This window comes from Panthera leo, chromosome D1 (assembly GCF_018350215.1).
Source record: "Panthera leo isolate Ple1 chromosome D1, P.leo_Ple1_pat1.1, whole genome shotgun sequence".
In the NCBI taxonomy this organism is placed as follows: domain Eukaryota; kingdom Metazoa; phylum Chordata; class Mammalia; order Carnivora; family Felidae; genus Panthera; species Panthera leo.
The window spans coordinates 14,160,288-14,168,441 of NC_056688.1; the positions used below are offsets into that span (position 1 = coordinate 14,160,288).

The window sequence follows — 8,154 nt, forward strand, 5'->3', positions numbered from 1 at the left end:
AGCACATGAAAAATAAGTTCCGGGCCAATTGCTTCCTTCCTGGCTCCTGGAATCATTTTTCCAGCCGTGCTGTCTGCACACCCCATGGGAGCTATTCATTAATGAGGGTGAGAAATGCCTAAATTACACCTCTGGTTCACGTCCAGCTCATTCAGAAGGTAGGAACGTGAGAAAACTCACTCCCGCGTGGTTTCCACGATCATCGTCGACTCGTTTCCCCTCTGACACAGAGAGGCCATTGACCAAGAGATGGAAACCGCACACGCACCCTCATTTCTGCATCCCACACCTGACCCCAGGACCCCTTCGTCTTCATCACTGTTTTCTTCATCAACGGGACCCTTGTTTCACCTTCCCTCAGCTCCTACGTGGGCACCTGTCTCTGTCTGCTTATGAGACCAACAACGTTGAACCCTTGTGACGCTCCTTTCCCTGGAGAGCAGCAGCTTCCTGCTCACACTCCCTGCCCCCTTCCCTCACCCCGCCCACCTGCCACCACCTCCAACTTCAGATGGGCTCGAACACTGCCGCCGTTTCGGGGAGAGCAGAAGGCAGGGAGGAAGGGGTGCTAACATCTCCAAAAAAGCTTTTAACAGAGACCATCATTTCCCTCCAAGAATCAATGCATTTTAATTCATACGAAGATATTTGTCTGCTGCTCTGTTCCTTCGAGGCGTGGAGACACGTTTAACAAAACAAGTCAGCCTCGCGTGGAGACAAACGCACCAGCTTCTCCCTGAAATTACTGGAAGTTCATTTTCAAAAGCCGTCCTGTTTTCTGGGAATCAATGCATATCAACTAAAATCAATAGCTTCTCCGTGCGGATGGGCTGAGACACCAAACTGATGTAGCGTTCCAGTGCGTTTGTATCCAAATCTAGACGTTCTCAACAAGTCAATGAATTTAAGCGCCTGCCAGTGTCTTTTCACTTAAAACTAATCTGTTTGCTGATCGGACTGCACATTTCCAGAGTGCGTAGTAATATACTCTGTGTGTTTACCAGATCCAATGTACATTAACTCAAATAAAAATATTTCCACTTAACTTAAAATTGAGTTTGTCCCAACTTCAGCAATGCTCATGGGAATTAGCTCTAACCAATCAGCCTACTAGCCCAGCTCTCCCAGAGCACAAGGCCCCATCTCCTTTATCTGGTCCCAAGGGTGTGGTCTCTCTGGGGCTAATATATTCTGGAACAAAGTGCTTCCAGCTTCTGCAGACCATAAACTCCAGGATTAGAAGGGACACTGAGGGATTTGTTTGGTCTGCCCCTCTGCCTTCAAGCCGCAGATCACCACCCCCCTCAGCCATTCTACAGAAGGGGCCCCTCTTCCGTTCCTAGAATCACCCAGGAGAGTCTTTCTGTGGTCACTCATTCCTGAACGGCAAAACGTTCAGCCAAGGACTGTTCTCTAATGAGCCACTTACAGAACACCTACCATATGCAAGGCTCCATGGAGATTCAAAGCAGTAAAAAACAGAGCATTCTAGGTCTAATGGTGGAGGGGCCCTAATCTACATTCAGATGGTCAGTCAGTCAGCAAATGTTACTTGAGCACCTCCTTGTCCAGATTCTGTGCTAAGCACAGGGAGACAGTGATGGATGTATCAGACTAAGCCCATCGCCTACAAGCCCCCCAAAAGAAACATCGGGTACATCAGTACAACCAATAAATCATTAATTAGAGGCATGTGCAAAGAAAGGACTACAAAGGGAGAAATTCGGGGTACTGGGGAGCAAAGGGTAGCATCGAAACTGGCGGTGGGGAGGGAGGCAGAGGGCAGGGGCTGTACCTGCTGCTCACCAGACCCCCTGCCAGCACCTGCACCTTCACTTACAACAATTGATTTAATCCCCACAAGTCTGTGGGGAATTGCTAGGATTCCCATTTTCCAGGTGAAGAAACTGAGACTCATAGGTCCCTCACCAGCTCTGGGAGACGACTGCTAAGTGTACTCATCCTATGAGAGCAAATTACCAACTGCCAGAACCACGATTCAAGGCCAGGAGTAACAGACACCTGGCCTTCCCCACTGTACCACCTGCCCCTCACATGCAAGTGAATTAATAACTCGAGACATTATGTGTTTGCAGGAGAAAATGAGACCCAGAGAGGCAGTGGGTGTCTGGTTTTAGAAGAGGGGCAGAGCTCCAAGGGCTCAGGTCTTAATCAAGGAAGGCTTCTAAGAGAAGGAGGCTCTGGAACCAAGTCAGAGAAATACTGAGGGAAAGGTCCCAGACAAGAGGCAATGGCTGGAGCCAGTGCACAGAAGCAGAAGTAAATGCTGTTTTAGAGGGGAGTGAAGAGACCAGGCGGGGCTCAAATAGCACCTCTGTGTCGAGGAGCCACAGGAGACAAACCTGGATCGGGAGCATGAAACCAGGTTCTAGAAGACCACGGATGTCACACACTATGGCTGTGTTCTTAGATTGGATCCCAGGTTCCAACGCTGTGGCTGGCCTTGGAGAAGCAGAGGGGCAGGAGCCCACTGCCAGGACCTGGACAGACCCAACCTTGTCCTCCCTGGATCCCACAGGCCCCTCTTCCCTGCCTCTCCCTGATGCTGGCGGCTCGGGGATGCTGCTGAGAGAGGCTGGTCCCCAGCTCTGAGAGGCTTCAAGGCATCACCATGGAGACGCTCCAGGCCGCCAGCCACACAAAAGGAGCTGTGAGTTCCCCAGCTCACCTGGGACTCTGAGCTAACGAGGAGGTGGCAAAAGTGTTTCATTTTCTCTCCTTGTTCTCTTACAAAAAGAAAGAGGCAATTTACACAGACAAACAAACCCCACCCTGCCCTGAAAGGAAGCTGCTAAGCCTGTCCTTCCATGGTGACTGGCCGCCTCCTGAGAGAAGAAGGGAGAAGCCTGGGCCTGGAAGTCTACAATGGGACATTCGCAGGAAAGAAAGGGGGATGGAGGGACCAACAGGAAACCTAGGGTTGGCCCCCTTCTCCTACCCAAATAGAGAGGCCAGCTCAGAGCCAAGTGTATGAGTGTAAGTTGGTATCTTTGAATTCATTCACTTTGGAGTTCTGAAATGCCAACAACCTTTACAATTGTCTTCAAGACAATTTATATTGGGGTAAATAATGCAAGCTGGGTACACCAGGAGGCTTTCAACGCCATCCCCACTCAACAGGTGCATCATGGATCAAGCCTCCCAAGCAGCTAGTCCCCACTTAGCAGCCCAGGGAATTCTGACCGAGTATAAAAGGGCCCGGGAATCCTCTGAATGGTGGAGGTGGAAACATTAGAAGAGGGATGGCGGTGCCAGGATACCTTGAAACAGACAGGCCTGGGGATGTGGAAAGGAAGGCGGTTGGTTGTTTCTGAGCAGGGAAGGGAGGAGAACGAGAGCATCTCCAGCCAGCAAGCAATCTTCACACATGCATTGTCGTTCTCTTCTGCAAAGGGGTGAGAAGAGGGGAGGGGGAGAGGTGGCACCAAGAGGGAGCAGGCGGGAGAGGTGAGAAATCCAGCATCTTCAGACCTGCCCACACTGCTGGCTTCTCTGCTGTGTGCAATACCTCATCTCACAGTCATTAGAGAGCCCACAGGAAGGATTGAAGCCGGACACCCCGAAGGGTGGGAAAATGAAGAGAAGGGCTGCACACAGATGTACGTGCGCTTGAACATCTTGGGAGAGATGGGGTCCAGCCTGGAGCTGTCCAGTCCCCAGACTGCCAGAATCCTTGCAGCAGCAAGTGGACTCTGCCTCCAAAAGCCCCAGGATCACCTGACAGGCAAAGTCTCCCTGTCCAGTCCGAATACTCTTCCTCTTTCCTTGCCTTCTCCTACAGCAAAAAAGGACACAACTTCTCCTCCAGTCTGGCCCAGCCCCCTCTAGCTCCTGAGCAAAGAGCAGTAAACTGGGGCGGCAGGGGGGGGGGGGGTGAGTAGGGGAGGGGGCACTTGCTACTAAAGTGTCAGTCAGATCCTGACAGTTCTCTACTCAGGTCTTACAATGGCTCCCATCTCACTCATGATAAAAGCCAAAGTTCTTACATCAATGCCCTATAAAATCTACAAACACACCCCTCCCACCCATTACCTTTCTGTGATCCCTTGGTACGTTGCCTCTCACTTGCCCTGATCAAGTTACAGCATCTCCTTTTTACTCCTCATACAGATCAGTGCTTTGGGGCCTCAGGGCCTTTGCACTTGCTATTTCCTCTGGGCAGAATGCTTTCCTCAGATGTCTTCATACCTCACTCCCTCAGGCCTGTATTTCAACATTATGTTCTCAGTGAGCCTTCTTGGTTACCCTATCTAAAACTGCAGCCTCTCCAACACTCCCGGCCCCTCTTTCCTGCTTTACTTTGCCTTAGCTTTTACGACCACCTCTACTTACCCATTCATGTAGTTTACTGTCTGTGTCCCTCACTTGAATGCACATACCATGAAGGCTGGGGGGTTACCTGTTTTGTTCTCAGCACCTAGAAGCATCTCGGAAGATGGTAGGTCTTAAATGACTACTCACTGAATGAAAGAATCGTCCCTAAGCCTGCCCCCGCCCCCTGCCACACTTCCCCTGCGGTGCCTACAGCAATGCCCCTCGTCAGTACCTCTGAAGACACCAACCTTCTGGGAAAATTACTTGTCTTTTGGATAAAGACTGAGAATGACAGGAGAGAGGTGGCAGGGAGAGCAGATGAGGGAGGACTCTTTCCTGCCAGGTCCAGAGAAGACAGAATATAGGTGCAGGGAGACACTTCTTGGGTGGGCATCCCACTGAACTCCCGGAAGGCACCATCATCACATGCAAGGGGCAAATTCATCTCTCTCATTAGTCTCTTCCTCAGTAAGGACACACGCACAGGTGTGCATGTTTACACACACACGCTTGCTCACACACACACACCCCTCCGTTTCAAAGTCATGGGGTTTGAGGAGTGGAGAGAGCTTCAACATCAGCAGACATGGGCTCCAGCCCCTGAGCCATCACTCCTGAGCCCTGCAATTCTCAGTGCCAACAAGCATCTCATTCAGCTGCGGAAGCCTGGTTTTCTGGGGCCAGAAGTGCCTCCTCACCCAACCTGCCCATCAAGAGTGGGGTAAGGCTCTCAGGTGCTCCTGGGTGTGGCCACCTCTGTAAACACGGACCTGCTGAAAAGCATCCTTAATGCCTATGCAACTGAGTTCTACCTACAGTTGCTGAGGGTGGGCCTGGGGGACTTGGCAAGCAAGAACAAATGGCAGAGAAATAACCCCCAAGATAGCAGGCCATTAGGCAAAGCACCACACTGTTCCAGCTGCATTGATTTCCCGCTGGAGCAAAAACCTTTTGCAAGTTTGGATTAATAATGAGCACCACAGACTCAAGCCAATGGCTCCCAGGCCTGGGTGCGATCCCAGTGCACTCCTGTCTCGCCTGAGATGGTGGGACCAAGGAAAAGGGCACATGTTTTTCTGGCAGATCAGCCAGGTGCCCACGATGTTGTAAAGGTGGCCTGGGTGTGGGAGGCGCGGGACCGAGGCAGCCCGGCCGCGGTGGGCACTCTCGGCCCAGCTGGGCTGGCCGGGCCCGGGCATTATTTATAATTGAGCTTATCGCGTGCAGCACTCACTGTCGCTGTCGGTTAGAGCCATTTGATGTCGTTGAGCCTTTTGGAAAAAGGAGAAGGGTGGGAGGAAAGAGGCAAAGGCAGGAGAAACAAAAGGAGTTTCGTAGCGGGACTTCAAAAAAGCCAAGTGTTTGAAAAGATCTTTGCTAAGGTTCTGACCTACTTTGCATGGGGATAAGCCATCTCTTTCACTTTAAAAGAAAAAAATCCCGCACAAAGTGGCCGCAGCTCTATTCAGGAGAACTGGGGCTGCACTGCAGAAAGGGGCTTTAGTGCTGTAATCAGAGACCATTTAGGAGCCATGATTTGGGTAATTATATAAGATTTCAGCCTCTCTTCTTCCAGGGTCACGCACAGCTCTGGATGATGGGCTGCCGAAGTAAGACAGCCAAGGCTGAAAGAGGGGGTGCCTGACAAAGCAGAGCCGCAGGGGCAAACCCCTGCACCCCAGAACACCTGGTCACACCCTTGGCTCTGACACTTCCCAGCTGTGTAACCTTGGTTTTGTGACCTAGACTCTCAGAGACCTGCCCTTCTTGTCATGTTGACACCTCGGACGGTGAACCAGGTTGTAACGGTCACAAGTGAACCCTCCGAGGCCAGTGCCTGGCACACAGTAGGTACTCAGCAATGGTGACTCTCTCCTCCGCCTCCTCCCTGTTTTCTAGACTGAATTTGGAGGAGTCATCCCGTCCTGCTCACAGATTGCTTGGATTGATCAATGCCAACTGGGGTCTCTAGGACCCATAAGCAGAATCAGGGCCTATCAAGTAAGGAGCAGAGTCAATAGGTTCTGGGCCTGAAGGAGGCCCCAGGCAGTCTGAAATCAGAGCAAAGGGGACTCACGAAGGAGCAGGACAGGAGGGACAAGAACGTGTGGCGGGGAGGAGCAAAGGATGTTCTGCAGAAAGCAGATGGCGTTCCCTCACCCCAGCACCCTGCCCATGGCTTCATACCTCCGCTGGTCTAAAGAATACAACACTCTGAACTTGGTGCCCAACAGAGGGAAGAAAGTAGAGGACAGTTACAATGTTCAAGTGAAACGAGCTGGGACAGAGGTTAGAAAAGATTTAAGAAGGAAAAACTGCAAAATTAAGTGTTCATTATCATTAAAATAGTGAATAGTGTTAATAACTTTTCTTATACAATCCTAACAATCCCTGGAGGCTGGTAGTATTAGGAAATATTACTATACCCATTTCACAGATATGCCAACTGAGGTTAAGAGAGAAACTCAAAAAATTGCACAGCTAGTCTGTGAGGTCTGTGTCTGAATCGAGAGTCTGGGTTCTCAGTTACTTTTTATTGCCTCCAAAGCCTTTGAACGTATTCAGTAAATATGCAATGAGCACCCACTGTGGTGCCAGACTCTGTTCCAGGCACTGGAGGTCCAGCCATAAACACAAATATGTCTCCGCCCTCACGACACCCACATGGGTCACCGTTCTGTGTGGGGCTGGTCTACACCACAACACTCCCTTTCCCCAGCATGGCATGGGACTCCTTCAGGGATGCTCTCACGGGATGCAAATAAACCCTTTTAATCTCAGTCAAATTCAAGCATCTAAGGGTAGGTCAATCTCCTTTGAAAATCTAATCATTTTATGAATTCCAAACAAAGACAAAACTAATTGTGGATTATCCCTTGTCCTTAGGTTGCCCTCCAGATACAGTTATCAAAAGTTCCTCCAGCAAAGAAGCTACTTCTGGCTCCATGGAGCCGCCTCCTGGTCCCTTGACGGGAATACTCTTGACCGCTCTGTTGGTGACCGTGACAAACCCCAGACAAACCCCAGCACCTAAAGCTCAAGGCAGAGAAGCAAGGATCTCACAGGCTAAGAAATACACCTGCCTTCTGATCCGGAGTTCCATTTAAAGGATTACGCTATAAAAGCCTTACTTATCCTGCAAAAAGACAAATGCATAAGGATGTTCAATTCGGCATTGTTTATAGTAATAAAAAATGGAAACTCATAAATATCCATGAACGAGGCAATCTATGAAATCACCGTGGTACAGACACACAGTGGGATACTACATATCCATTAAAAAGAATGAAGTGGAAAAACAGACTGCCATGAAAGCTCTCGAAGACACAGTCAGTAAAAAAGTAAGCCACAAAACGATACACTCAGTGTATTTAAAAAACAATCTGTGTTTGTGTGGGCGGATACACAGTTTCAAATAAAATAATGTATGTAAAAAAACTGGCACCGTGTCTGGCCCATGGTAAGTTCTAGATGTATTTAACTAACGTCCAAATATACTTTGTAAAGTCGGGAGCACAGGAACGGTGGTGACCTCCAGGGGCACTAGAGCTGCAATTGCTTGAATGTTCAGGCATGCACAGTTTTTGCAGCGCTCAAAACCTAACAGGGGGGAGAAGGATGTAGAGCTGCATTTTCCCAAACACCCTCAGGGAAGGAGCGTTCCTCGATCCCTTGTCCTTTGGTCTTTGAAAATTCTTTCTGGTAGCTTCTCTGAATGCTTACGGTGCACTTGCAGCCCATGCCTTGACCTCCATCCTTCTCCACAGAGGCAACGGGAATGCCTAACCATGCGGGATCACCAAGGGGCCGAGAGGTCAG

At 50.0% G+C, this 8,154-nt stretch overlaps 1 long non-coding RNA gene across 1 annotated transcript; it reads left to right on the plus strand.

Annotated features, from left to right (window-relative positions):
• Positions 1 to 2,382: 2,382 nt before the first annotated feature.
• On the plus strand, positions 2,383 to 7,776 carry LOC122201044. Its single transcript, XR_006194052.1, has 2 exons — positions 2,383 to 2,713; positions 7,222 to 7,776. It is a non-coding gene; the product is annotated as an uncharacterized LOC122201044 (long non-coding RNA).
• The last annotated feature ends 378 nt before the right edge of the window (positions 7,777 to 8,154 follow it).